Here is a 15,093-nt window from a genome sequence, read left to right on the forward strand (position 1 = left end):
GTGAACATAAAATTATGAGTTGTTGAAGCGGTCACAAGCGATACCTGATATCGTAACCGAGACCAACTCTTGACCGAGCGGATGGTAAAGGTATATAATTTCAGGCACGTTCCCGCAAGTATGGGTGTACTCACCATGCATGACGCTTAATGATCGCGGGCTGAGCCTGCTTTGCTATCGTCTTTAGTCGCAATCCCAGGAAAAAGGTCGAACCATTGCTGTGTCGATCGAACACTTCTTTCTTCTTCATTGCGAGCTCAGCAGCAGCACGAGCGATGATGATGATGATGATAATGAAGAAGAAGAAGAAGAAGAAGAAGAAGAAGAAGAAGAAGAAGAAGAAGAAGAAGAAGAAGAAGAAGAAGAAGAAGAAGAAGAAGAAGAAGAAGAAGAAGAAGATGATGATGATGATGATTATGATGATGATGATGATGATGATTCTTGGAACATTGGCACCAACCGACTCTGGGGGATCGGTCATGAGTCGGGCAGATCATGAATATTGTGATAGTGTTCTTCTCACACGGCTCGTACCCACCCTCGGACATTGGAAAACAAAAATGTTCGTACAAAATTTTTAAGAATACCTAGACTATTAAAAATGAGTAAACGGAAAATAAAAGAAATGATAACCAGAATTGTTCATACGATATGCTACAAAATATTCCGAACAGTAAATGTTTCTGAAATGTAAAAGAAAATAAAAAGAAGCACGAAGAAAAAGTGCAATAATTAGGTACTCGTTAAGTCAGATCCCACGACGCTGCAGATGTCCACGAATTCGGTGGCCCGTGGCTTGCCCCTCCTCCTGTGTTACAGCAAAAGCTGTTATGAGATCACTTTTCGGGTCACGCGCACTTGCATGTTGTCCGCCGCCGCCAGCGCCGCCGGTGTCCGTAACCACATAGCGCAAAGTTAAAAAAACCTTGCACCAATGACACAGTGAGGCCTGAACCCTGGTCCGCTGGGTACCAGCTTAGTATTCTACCACTGAGTTACGCCGGCACTTGTAACTTGTCAAACTTGCCTTAGGCAGGCTTGACCTAGAATCAATGGCAAAGTAGGCCTTGAACTAGGATCCACTGAGTGCCAGACCAGTGTTCTACCACTGAGCTGCACTGGTGCTTGTGAGTTGTTGTCAAACTTGCCTTAGGCAGGCTTGATGTCGGGAAAGCAATAACGTTAATACGACCCATGAAGCGTTTTACAACAGCGAAAAAACCAGCCGTCGCACAATGCGAATAGCGTAACGAGTGGGCCGTCCAATGCTCCAACCTATTACAAAATCTTGTTCTTGTTGCCCTATTAACTGTGGCGCATACCCACTTCAGCCTTAATTCCGCATCGTCGTCAGCCACCGCATGGACGATTGGCACAAAATTCCTTGCGAGTGTGAAGCGGATACCACGCTTCTCAGAAGAATAAAGAAAAATAGCATAGCAAATGTCGGCCTATACTACCCAAAAGCTTATTAATAATGCCCTAGTGGGTACGAAGTGTGCTTGCAGTAGTTACCCAATGAGTGTTTTGGGAAGACTCTGAAAGGCCGATCTTCTACCTTTCGCTGTGACTGTGCGGCGCTTACCACGCAGGCCTGGCATTTTTTTTATTCTACTTTTCTCCTTCTAAGATTGAAGATATTCACGTCGGCGGTGATAGAGCCCTGTTTGTTCATCGCACATGACCAATTCTAATGACCCATTCAGTGCCCAACTTGAACGCGGAGGGAATGGTAAGTGAAACCTACGGGGACACTGCATGTTGTTCCATTCACATGGAACGCTTCAGTCTTGAGCAACCTATCGGCTCCTGTTTTAAGAACAACATGAGCACGCGGCGATAAGATTGTCGCACGAATGTCTACTAATAGAACGAATGATTTTTCTCAGTGTACATAAAATTCAATCAAAGCTTCACGAGTTCTGCACTATACTGGTTCTCAGCGCAATGAGCCTGATTGATTTATATATATGTGGGGTTTAACGTCCCAAAACCACCATACGATTATGAGAGACGACGTAGTCGAGGGCTCCAGATATTTTGACCACTTGGGGTTTATTAACGTGCACCCAAATCTAAGCACACGGGCCTATGACATTTTTGCCTCCATCGAATATGCAGCCGCTGCAGCCGGGATTCGATCCCGCGACCTGCGAGTCAGCAGCCGAGTGTCTTTGTCCCTAGACCACCACGGTGGGTCAATGAGCCTGATTGCCAAAAAGTCATATGCGTGCTGCTGCCAAGGTCATCCGTTACACAAAGTTATTGTGTCAGTGACAGGATGATATATTCAACCGAGAATATTTGAATAAGAATTGCGGACTGTCGGTAGAGCCTCCATTGGAAAATACTAAAAAATAAATACAATATCTCAACAGGAAAATAATATTCCCTTCGTTGTCTGCTTTTCTTTGTCATCTTAACTAACGTTTGTACCACCGTATTTCACAGCTACGTCCCAATCAGCACAGCGTTCAAGGTTAATAAATTGAACATATTCTCTACGTGTCCTGTTAATTGGGACCAACTTTTGACCAAACTAATAGAGCATGTATGATGCGACCTTGCATCGGCGCCACTGTCCGTGACACTTGATGATCGCGGGCTGGATCCATCCTTTCCGCTTGTCCGGTGTAATGAAGCAGAATAGGTTGCTTGATTGCTTGTTCTTTGGAGTCTTGCGCAATCCACTGTTGTATATCAGTCATGAAACGGACGGCCTTTATTTTGGAGATAAGCGTCTTTAAAACAAAGGTTATTCTTACAATAAATGAACATGGTTGATCCCGCCGTCATAGGAATCGGTAAAACACGAAACTAGAACGTGTCCTTACAGAAGTAGTTTAACGTCCACTGTACTATGATACAAGAGAGCTTGCGCAATGTATATTGGTGATTGACAGCTGTAGCACCGAATAACGTATACATGCATCCACGTTGATGCTTAGTCGAACATCTACAAGCCGACGGCTAAGTCTATCATTAATGATTGGTCGTGTGGGAACCACGCGCACCGGCTATCAAGAGATGGCGCCACGTGCTGCGCAGTAGTGGTGCGCATGGACTACTCGCGCTCTTCAAAAGGGCAGCCTGCGTGCTACCCGGACGGAACAGACGCCTAGGCTGCCAAGAAAGACGGAGACTGTGACCCGCGCTGGCCGATTGCTTCGGCCCGAAATGATGCTCGCTGCGTAGCTGTCTCGCCCTGGGCCGACCGTGCCGTATACCATGGCGTATAACAATATTGTTGCGCGATTTCGGCTGACTGTAACGGGGCATAGTGGGACATACCCAAAACGGGTGCCTCAGACTCAAGGAGGATTAAAAAAATTGCTGGAGTGGAAATGATTGCGCAGAAGTGAAGCCGTTCCTCTGGCAAGATGGCGGTTGTGGCGGCCATCTTACTAAGGGCATGATAAAGTATCACTGTTTACCGATTAAAAACGAAGCGTTTCCCTCGCACGCCCAACGAGTTTAATGTGGGAACTTTTTCGGGTCACATAGTGCTCCAAGTGCGTCTTACAGTTACTAGTTTCCCTTAGTGAGCCTCTAATTGGAGGCAAAGTTCTTTGAAGATTCAGTTATCCATACTCATTTCTGCGTGTTATTTCGTCGGGAACAAATGTCTTTTAATATAGAACTAACGTAGCATTTACATTAAATGTCAAAGCCGCTTGATCTTTAAGTGGACACTATCAGAAAAGAGCACGTTTCCGCCATCTTGGCAGTGGCAAAAGGTGGCTTCACTTCTGCTGGAGAGACATTGCGGGAGCTTCCACTCCAGCACGTTTTCTTTAATCCTCCTAGCTCAGACTGAGAGTGAAGAAGTGGACGTTGCGTGTCCATGTTATTGCGATAGCAATAATATGGACCCTCTCGGCCGGATTTTGCCGCCGGCGTTGGTGTCGATGTCATGCACCATATACGTGTCTATATATATGAAAACGCAAGAAACAAAAAAGTCAAGAAAAAAAATGACACCGGCACGCGGATTCAAACGTGGGACATGAACGCGTCTTGAACTTATTGTTAAAGAAATGTTCTTTGTTTTGGCGTGAAGCCTCCGTCGTCTTCGTTTTGCCTACGGACGGGACGCAGAAAGCCCAATACCCACAGACGCTAGCTGTCGTTAGTGTGCCCGCGTCACTCACCACAAAGCGCCAGCTTGAACTGCTCGAAACCGACGACTGTCGGCATCATACTCACACACAACGATTAGTCCACGCGGCACATTCAGCTCGTAAGTGCTTCTATACTCGGCGACACCTTTTTGTGGCACTGAAGGGAAAGCTACGAAGGCGGAGCTTCCGCACATACGTAGTACTACGCGAAGTAGTTTGTTTTGGCGAGTGTCTCGTAACGCTGTGGAAAGTGACGGGGCCGCACCATCAGCATTTCATGTAGACACAGGCTTCGCTTAGCTTTTGAGGTGCACGTAAAAAGGCGGGACTTATCCACGGATTCAAAAACGTGAAGCCACAACAGATAAATCAAAACAAATACGAATATCTTATAGGAGTGAGCTGCATCCTGTCTCAAATAGCTCAATGGACGTAGAAAATAAAGCAGGAACATTTACATTTCACGTTGAAAATACGGACGCTACTTTGGAACTACTATCACTAGCGGTATAGAAAGGGATGTTTATTGTACACGTAACACCTACATACACAAACTAAACATCGAAACCAAGTAAAGATTACACGAGATTTGGCTCCGTAGCTCTCCCATCAGTGCCAAGAAACGCTGTCGCCAAGTATAGGTATTGTCCTACGTTTGGGAAACGCAAGCTGGTGCCGGTGGTGCCTATGCTTAGGGATTTGCTTGTTTGTTTAGAATTTGCTTGTTTGCTTAGAATGTGTGCAATTATGTTACGCACTCGAGGTAACGTAACATAGGACGTTTAGTCAAATAATAATCGAAATATGTGTTATATTTACTCAGCGTAATACCACCTCGTCAAACAGGTCAAGAGCCAAACGTTGGTAACAGTGCGTAGAGGAACCGTTGCAGCCTTTAAGCGTCTGCATACTTGCGTAGTAAAAGAGTACCAAAAGATAGTAAGTGCCCAAGAAAGTATCAGCTCCTGTTACTAACTCTGTGCTTGTGGTTACAAGCTTTGTACTATTTCTTTAGAGTGAACATTTAAGGTACGGTGATTCGGCCATGAACAGAGATGGATTTGTTCGAATGCAGTTGAAGTTTAACAAACGCCTCAAAATGCAATAGCGCGGGCCGCGTCAGTCAACCTACATTGCGGGTGAATTAAAACAGCAGCTCGAATTTCACGCAACGGGATGCATGAACAAGTTGACGTAAATCCAAGCTTTGCGACCGTTACGAAAGACAAAGCAACACACTGCAACACGCAGCAATTCGAATATCACGATAGTTTAAAGATGCGTGCCAGCGTGGATGCATACACCGGCACACGTTAGGTCACCCCCGCAAGAAAAACACATCCGACAGTAGGCCTACGCGCCTACAGGCCTGCGCACTTACATCGACCCATGATTATTATTTGATTGAACACGTCTGTGAAGACGTAGAGTCATCCGTTAGTAAAGTGAAGTCACAGTATGCTATTCTGATGGGCTACTTTATTGTCTAACTAGGCAAGGAACATCCCGGACACCATGCAGTGTTAGAATATGGCATCGGCTCTAGGAATTCCAGAGGGGAGTTATTAGTAGAATTCACGGATCTTGAATGCCTTCTTCTGAAAACGGGCTAACCACAAGTGGACGCAGCGACGAAGTCTTAATTAAAAAAAGTAAAAATGAAAGATTTCATTCCGTGTGCAAACCCAGTCATTGTACAGGAAAGAAAAGTAGTTGGCAAGATCAGATACAGTGACCATAAAACGGTAAGAGCTCGTAGTCACCTAGATTTAAAAAGGCAAGGACCAAACTGATACGCGAAAAGCCATATATTGAACTAGCGGTGAGAGAGAAAGTACAGGAATTCGGAGTTTCACTTCAGAGTAGATTCAAAGCACTAAATGAAGTGACCGACGTTAGCGTTGTCACAATGAACGATAATCTTACTAATATTATCAAAGAGTCTGCAATGGAATTTGGAGCTACAATCACTAAACAGGACACTGGCACACTATCTCAGGAGACGAAAAATATTATTCAGAGACGACATACCATAAAATCCTCAAACGCAATGCACAAAATACAGCTAGTGAAGCTTTCTAAATTAACCATTAGGCGTTAATCGAGCAACCGCTACCATTGGTCGACGCCTTTCACTGACATAGCCAATTGTATTTGTGCTCTCCCCTGCACACCACCTTCTCCGTTGTTGTCAGAGCTTCAAGTTTGCGCTCCTCCTCTCTACCACGCTTCACGCTATCCGTTTCGTTACACCTTCTCAACTAGGCCCAACTCGCTACCCTAGGCATCCCTCCCACCCACTTAGCTTGGTTAGTACTTTCAGTCTCGTCAGGCTTCACTCGCATAGCTTTGCAATAAAGTTGGGACAACAATTCCCAGAGGTTTACCTTCGCAGCTAAAATATATCATGTCGTAACGGGTGTTCGAATCGGAATACGGCTTCTTCTTTCGCTTTTGAGTGGGCGTGCATACTTATTGACCCAAAAGGCACCTCTTTCCCTTTGACGTTTTTTATGAAATGAAATTCGTGGAATACCTTCCAGTCAACACCCATCTGGCACTCTCACACCAGGTAATATTAACACCAATATGCGGACATTGAACAGTGTGCCAGAAGGTGGCCAAGATAGCTACATGCTTTAGGAATGCTAGCACGCGCACTCAGCAAAATGTCGAATCCTGGGGAAAAAATGCATATTTCTCTTCATCTACACTGGCTAACAAATAATGCAGGACACACCGCAATTACAGGAGTCCCGCTTTCTTCAAAGTTCGAAAAAGGTATGCGTAAGGTTTTATTTTTCTGACAGAGTCACATTGACGCAGCTACTGCCTGCAACTCCACCTAATTCAATAGCTTCATCAACGATTTCACCACTCCATCCCGCTCAATACGCTGTGACAGCTCTGAGAGAGAGTCAAGTTGGGAAATGTTACGAACGTCCCATACACGGATGAGCTTGTGCAGTCCGTGTGTAGCGGGAAAAGAACAGCAGCTTTTATAATGATTCATGAAAGCCACGGAACCATTCAATTTGACCCCTCTATAGCCTGCACAGTGCCGAGCCACCACATGAACAGCTGCTTCGCAGATAGCCCTGGCGCGGCCAATGTGCTTCGTGTAGCCGTCTAGAGGTATGTCCTTGTTGTGATAGGGGAACAGCCTCGTTTGAAGAGGCAAGTACTCGTGCTTGGAGTAAAACACGTTCAGGGGGTATTCAGCACATGCGTACCTGTTCGGTACGACAAGGCTGCCCACGTCGTTGCTCTTCCGTTCTTCCTTCTCTATCAAGGCAGTAAAGTTATTATGCCTAGGCAGAAAAATCAGTTCGTCGAGGTCTGTGTGGATATAGTACTCCGTTCTTGACATCGACCGGAATATGCAGTCATAGAGAGCTGGCATCTGGCCGTACTCGTGCACATCGCTAGACCTGGCAATCATCTTGAACGGGACAAGGGTAACGTCAACTCCTGCAGACTGCAGAAACCCCAGAAGCAGCTTCAGACTGGAAGACATGTCCAAGTCGTAAAAGTAGAACCTCTTCGCTCCGAGAGTCCTGTAATGTGTGACGTATTCGACGACCTTCCACAGGCTGACGTGAGATCCGAAAACTGGCCTGACACAGACTGAGCAACACTTGTCTTTGGCTTTTTCGGGTGTATGATGCAGCTTGAGCCATCGCAAGGAATCCTCCTTTGCACCTTGAACTGCGACAGCCACTTGGACGTCTTTATTAGCTGTGCTTATTTCAGTTTGCAGTGGGCAAAGAATGAAGGCGTTCCAGAAGATTGGATTGAAGTAGGTCCACACTCGTCGAATACGCGCTCTCCTTCGTATTGTCTTGTTGGATGTGCGAATGATGCACTCCAGGCGCGGCTGCGTTGAGAGAGTGCTCTTTGCGTACGCCTTCCGACTCCGCACGAAGGCGGTGATGTGAATCGCATGGTCTGTCGTTGTGGCAGCAAATGCGGTGAACACGTGAATGTCGTCCGTGACCGCGTGCCAGGCTTCTTCCTCCGTTTTCGGTGGACCTCGGGCAAAACGTCGTAGCGCTTGCTCCAGCTTTTCATCCCACGATCGGAAGTGACGCTCGACCGAAAGTTCATTTTCGCTCGGGCAAGCTGTCAATGAGCAAAAGCAGGAACCATTCAGAGAGATAATGTGATATCAAGCACAACTATAACGTTCACATGATAACAGACCTGTAGTTCCGTGTTCGAGTTATCCACTAGTAAGATGAGAGGTTAAATTGTTACGATGAAGTTACTGTCGATCGCAATTTGCAATGGCTTATTCAATCAAGCAACCATGTCATTCAATGAAGTGACCAACAGCAAAACGTTAATTGTGTAATTTAGAACTGTAAATAGCAGGACTTCCTTTAACGCATAAAACATACACAAGATAAAACTCATGGTTTCGCCACTAGGTCGAAGCAATGAATGCGATAGCAAAATATTAGAGTATGAGATGAAGAACGACAACCAACTAGATATCTTCAGCATATCGCTGCAGCGTGAAGGGCCCTACTGCTGAGGTAACACCTATATCACTCTAAATAAGTGTTATAGGTGTTACTCCAGCACATTATGCCATCATTATTATGAGAATAAACGAATGAGTAGTAGAGTGACAGTAATGTGGCACGTGTGAAGTGCGTTGGCATATGTGTGGACAGACTTGAGCACAAACGTAAGCCAATATAAAGATGACAGTGACGCAGACAGGTGAGTATAAAACATCACTAATATATATATATATATATATATATATATATATATATATATCAAACGGACTTGTATATTTCCGATCGTAGTATTGTCAGTTCTGAAAAAGGTCTCCAAAAATCACCTGGTTAATAATTCGCGATAAAGTTAATTAACCTAAGAAGATTATTATAAATCACTGTACAAATTATATCTGCGATAGACGATAGCCAGTAATTCCGAAAAGATGCCTCTGACACGCTCAAGTTTCTAGGCCGTATTTGTTATTTCGTTCAGAAACACTTGCTAATTCACATGCCGTACTTACTCGTGCTCGAGATGCTCTCGTTTTTTTCACGTAATTGCCGCCGCTGCGAACGTGTGGCTTCCTGAGCTTGCCTATGTGGTGAGCTTGTCCGAAATTTTGTAACACTTATCGTTAATACTAACTTTCAGTATTGCCAAAATTTAATAATTCAACGGAGCAAATGCGGTGACGGCTAGGGCCACTATGCACAGAAGTAGCTGTGGTACAATAGTGTGAAGATGAGCTACAAGGTGTAGAGAGAATCTTGTAGAACTTTCATAAGAACGATATCCAAAAGAAAAGCACATGTTGTATACTAGTATATATGGTAAGCAATGATCAGTAAATTCACAGCTTCCGTGCACTTCTATACTGTCGTTATACTCATTGTAAAGATGTAACACAATATCTCCTCTCTGTCGGCAGCTTTTTTTGCATACTGAATACCGCATTTATATACTCGTCATTAGCCAACTCCAAAAGACAGGATTAGAATCATGTCCTTTTCAATGAAATAGTGATATTATTAAAATGGTCGCACTTAGCTTTATAAAACTTATATTTCGTTTTAGTCGTTTATAAGCCACACTATTGAACGTACGGCTTAACCGCAATCATAGGAAATACAGTTAGGTATATGTAGCAGGGGCATTCGCGCAAATCTCATCGGTATTTAAATCGCACTGGTCCCATGACCCAAGCATAATACGCAGAACGTAGCTTCTAGGGCGTTATATCATTGAACGGCCCGATCTGAGTCTGAGTAAGTTTGCCGACCTACGTATATACCTAATATCAGAGAGGTACAAAAGCGCGATCAAGCGGCACAAACTTAGCTCTAGAAACAGTCTCCATGAAATCACCTCGTTGACAATTTAGATGTAAGCTAAGCAATTTAAGGCGGTTATCAAAATACATTGTACAAGATATTTCTGCGATAGACGATAGCCAGTAGTTAAGAAAAGTCGCCTCTGACACTCTCGCGCTTCTACAGGCTGTATTTATTGTTTCGTTCAAAACACTCATTAATACCAATGCCGTACTTACTCGTGGAAGACGCACTCTCGTTTGTGCCACGTAATTGCCTCAGCTGCGGACTTGTGAATTTTCTATCATGCCGATGAAGTAAGCTTGTCCAATATCCTGTAACATTGAACGTTATTGCTGAATCTGAATATGAACAAAATTTAAATATTCATCGGGGTGACTGCGGTGACTGTTAGGGCCACTGACATGTGCGCATAAATGGCAGTAATACAACATTTTGAAAACATGTCAAAAGGCACAGAGAGATCTTCGTATAACCTTCACGTGATCGATACCCAAAAGGAAAGAAAGACAAGTTGCAGACTAGTATATACGGTAAGCACTGATCAGAACATTGGCCGCTCGTGTGGACTTCCATACTATCGTCATTGCAAGAACGTGACGTGCCATCTCTAAAGCCGGTGGATTTCATGCATAATCCATGGCGCATCTGAATACCCGCTATTAGCAGACTCCACGATGACAGGCTTACCACGCTGTGCATTTAGATAAAGTGATATTATTCTACGGGTCGTATCTTGCTTCCTAAAACCTATCTTTCGTACTAGTCATTTAGACGCCACACTATTGAAAATACGGCTGAAGCGCAATCACAACAACTACCAGTTAGGTATATGTAGCAGGCGCACTTAATCTTATCGATATTCAAATCACACTGGTCGCATTGGCCAAGCCTATAACGTCGAACGTCGCTTTTGAAGCGCTATATCATTAAACAGCCTGATATCTGGAAGCATATATTTACGCTTCCCGTGAGAGACGGTGTGAAGTGTCGGAACATAATAGCCATTCGACAAGACGAGGTACCCACCTTTTGACGCCGGTATGACTGCACGGGGCTTGACCGATTGCAGAAAGAGCTGAACGCAAGAAAAGCAGAGGAACAGCAGCAGCACGACGATGAACTTCGGCGACATTCCCGGCCAGCGCTGAGCTGCACCACGTTTCAGTGAAATCAAACAGAGCTTCTCTCGCAACCTTGAACAATATAGTAATTACTGAAATAACAATCTATTGTAAAAGTGGGTTAAATGCATCCTGTGAAGTTTATACATCGTCCTATCTTTCGTATCCTACGAAACCAGCTATAATGTTTAGGTTAACCTTCAGGGAGTTTCCGGAGGGCCTCTTCACATCTAATTGACTTCTCAAGCTGAACGAAGGAAACAACCGAAAAAAAAACCATCCTCAGAAAAATAAATATGTAATTCGTAAACTGATGCAGCCGTGTTACCCCCCCCCCCTTTTACAAAAGAAACTACAGAATTAGTTGAGCAGTAGATATTTTTTTTTAAAAATCAAGATACAGACGCACTGAGCCTATATTCGCACAAGCGTATCCATAGGGCATACATAGCACAACTCACGATAATGCAGTTTGTCTAACCACCTGAATGCGCCAGAATACAGCAGTCGGAAATAACTGGCCTACAATAGGACATCATCTTCGGTTTGTCAGTTCTCTAGTTGCACGTCTACCGCTGCGCGTAACACATTTCATACTGCTGCCACGTTTGACACTACTGGCTGCGTTCCAGCGCATACATTCGTAATTATGAAGTATATTGTAAACAACTTACTTCTAGGTGGAGATGCGTCCGGTTTCGGAAATTCAACGACGCTGTTGACTGGGTTGCACGGTCTTGCAGGTGGGCCCATTCTTCCAGCGTAACGGAAGGCGCTAAATGTGCTCACAGCAGAGGAGGCGTCGGACGTGGCTTGAAGACTTGGTTAATTGATCACTCAGTTATTACGAAATCCTACGTGTATAACCTACACCACCATTAAAATTACAAGGATGTGGATGTAGATGTACATCCTAAACTAATGATGATGAAACTAGAGATCGCCGCCTGCGAAACTTCATCGTCTTCTTTTAACGCATTCTGAAGAAGACGATAGCGCCAGCTCAATACTCAATAATTGAATGTTAAGCTTGTACACAAATTCACTTTATTGTCAAGCCTATTACCATGTTGACTTTTCTTGTTTTTCCTTTCCTTTGTTATATTTCTAATCCTTGTTTCATAATTGTGTTCAGTATTAAACCGTTAACTAAATTTAATCAGCTCGTAAAACAATTTTATATCTAAATTAAGGTACCATCGCTTTCAAGGACGATCTTCTGCGTTGGGTTGCGCCAGGACTCAAAGGTACAACCAACCAACTATCTTCAGGGGCAAGCACCACTACATAGATATAAATGCTGTCGTGGTGCACTGTAGAGCTGCTTACCCCTTTCAGTGAATCCACCGGTATAAGTGTCTGCCTCTGAAACCTATCAACTAAATGTTCCTTCTACGTGTCCCTGTGGCTACTAGAGGGTCAGGCTCGGGCGTATATAATCGATCCCAGTACAGGACTGTGGCGGGCCCCTTCTTCCGAGCCCAGGCATGGTCCAGGCCGTTGTAACTACACCAATGCTTGGGCCCTAGAGTTATTATACAGACTCAAAAGGAAAAGCTGGGCCGGCAAAGCTACAACCACCAAAGCACTGACATCTCGGAACGTTATTATTGTTGACATTACAATACTATAAAGATACGCCAAATATAGCAACTTAAAATACTCAAGTTCTCGCAATATAAATCATGAACAATTGTGCTCATACATTATATACGGATGGAAATTCTGTATGTTTGTATCAAACTGCTTACAGGACAGATACAATGCCATTTATGCATACTGCACACGGAAAGGAGAATGTGCAGGTTTTTTCGTCAGATGTCACCACCATTCTTGTACCATATCAACATACGCATGATCGTGCGGCCGGTTGCTCCAGCCTGCTTGCGCACCGGGCGAGTCATAAACGGTGTCTCGTCGTTCGTGCTTTTATTGCGATAGCAATTATATCAGCAGTCTCAGCTGGTTTTTGTCATCGCCGCCACTGTCATGCACCATATATGTGTACGTGTTTATGTGTATAAGAACTCAAGAAAGAAAAAAAAGCCGCCTGCGCTCGGCACCCAGCTCGTCACGATGCGTCAACGCGCGCTTATCTCCCACGCGTACTTTGCCCCGCGAATGGGAGCGGGGGGAAGGGGATTTAATTGCTTGTGCGTGCGCGCTTTTCATTCGGTGGGGAAAATCGCGCGCCTTGGCCTTTCACCGGAGTGATTGCGCTAGTTGCCTGGGCCACAAAGGTCACTTCGTTTGCTGAGCAGGCCCCGTTTGCGAAAAGAGCGCCTTCTTCAAACACGGCGAAATAAAAACTGGTACACTCCTTAGTTCGCGCTCATATCTGTGCCTGTGATTACGTTTTGTGCGCCTTTTTGTTTAAATAGCACGTGTAGCGTCGAGATGTACACGTTGTTAATAACCTTTCGTCCTGTGTGTGTGCTGCTGTTGTTTTCGCGCGTCATTTGAGCGTGAGCAGCACGCTGCACGTTTCGATCAATCTGCTAGCCATTCTCAGCGCTACATTCAAGTTGCTGCTATCGCATTCATCGCTTGGCCCTTGCGGTGAAGCTGTGACTTTTTTGTTGACATGAGCCAACAACTCGACTTTATATCACAGTATTTTATTGCGATGCAACAGAGACCCATGAAACAGAAAAAAAAAGTCAGGATACAGTGGCGAAAGCAGAGTATCGTTCCATCATGGCGGCACTCCAGCGGTTATGGGCTTTGAACATGGGCCCTATAGGGAGCTTTTCCTCTAGAGTCTGTATATTAGCTCTATGGCTCCGCCTCCGCCTAAGCCATGGTACACTTAGCTAAAAGAAAACTCATTAGATGTGACGTCATTGCTTTAGAGCGAGGCAAAGAAATATCACCTTTTGAAACCGTAAGCCCATAACCATCCTCCTCCTCCGTAGACTTCTAAATCCCAACAACTCACTAATATTGTGGCCCTATAATCGCCAAGGACCTGCTTGCCCGTCAGCATTTTACTGACAGACCATCAATAGGAGAATTCAAACTGGGGTTCATTCCCACTTAAAAAAGATTACACGTCATGTTCCGAACGTGTTATCGAAGTTCTCGCCTCTCATGTGGAGGAAGCCCTACACTTTATCACATAACCAGGGGCTGCTCAAAACATCCCTTTACCTTACAGACATATGCATAGCACGCCATTGCTTTCATCATTACCAGAATAAGTTGCTTTCCTGGGGAGTACTCGCAAAAAGTTACTGGCTTTTTTGTTTTTAGTATTTCTGCGTTGTTTTGTTCTCCGTATTCATGCAAAAAAAGTTAGGTGAGCGCCGGATGTGCAATGTGACTTTGCTATTCTACTTCATCGCTTTTAATTCTGTCACTTGCAGCTTTGCCCCTTTTCATTGTTGCAGCTCATCCTGTCATATCTTTAATTTCCATGTGGTTAATTACTCAAGTTATCAGTTATTAGTCAAGTTATTACTTAGCGTTCTCATTTTAAGTTGTCATCAAGCGATTTGCGTCATCATCTGTTCACCTTTGTTCTGGTTATTTGTTTTGACACAACGGACTTTTTTGAGAAGTTTTTCTTTTGTTTTCTTCTTGAAATGCACAAAGCTGAGTGAGATTCGTGTCACGTTTACCTATGTGCGTTTACCCGCTATCTTGGGCTGCACTCTTCGTCTGAGATAAGATATTTGTAGGCGCATGTTGGATTAATGATTCGTCATGCGTCCAGGATCCCACTTGAAGTATATTGTTTCGCGGGGTATCTTCCTTTCCAGAAAATAAACAGTTGGCAATCTCCGCCCGTGGTGTTATGAATGTTTTCTTTCTCGACTTTCGTCTTCTCGCACAGTTTTTGAAAGTTTTTCAGCAATGAAGCAACTAGCCTGTCGGAACGCATTACTATAGCTTCGTTGAATCTAGCAAACCAACTAGCTGAAAAGTCTGTTTTCTTGGATGTGATAGTGAGCCTGTAATGAATGCCTAGATTTTCATGAAAGCCAAAGAATGCGGTGAATGCAA

This window comes from Rhipicephalus microplus, chromosome 8 (assembly GCF_043290135.1).
Source record: "Rhipicephalus microplus isolate Deutch F79 chromosome 8, USDA_Rmic, whole genome shotgun sequence".
NCBI lineage: Eukaryota > Metazoa > Arthropoda > Arachnida > Ixodida > Ixodidae > Rhipicephalus > Rhipicephalus microplus.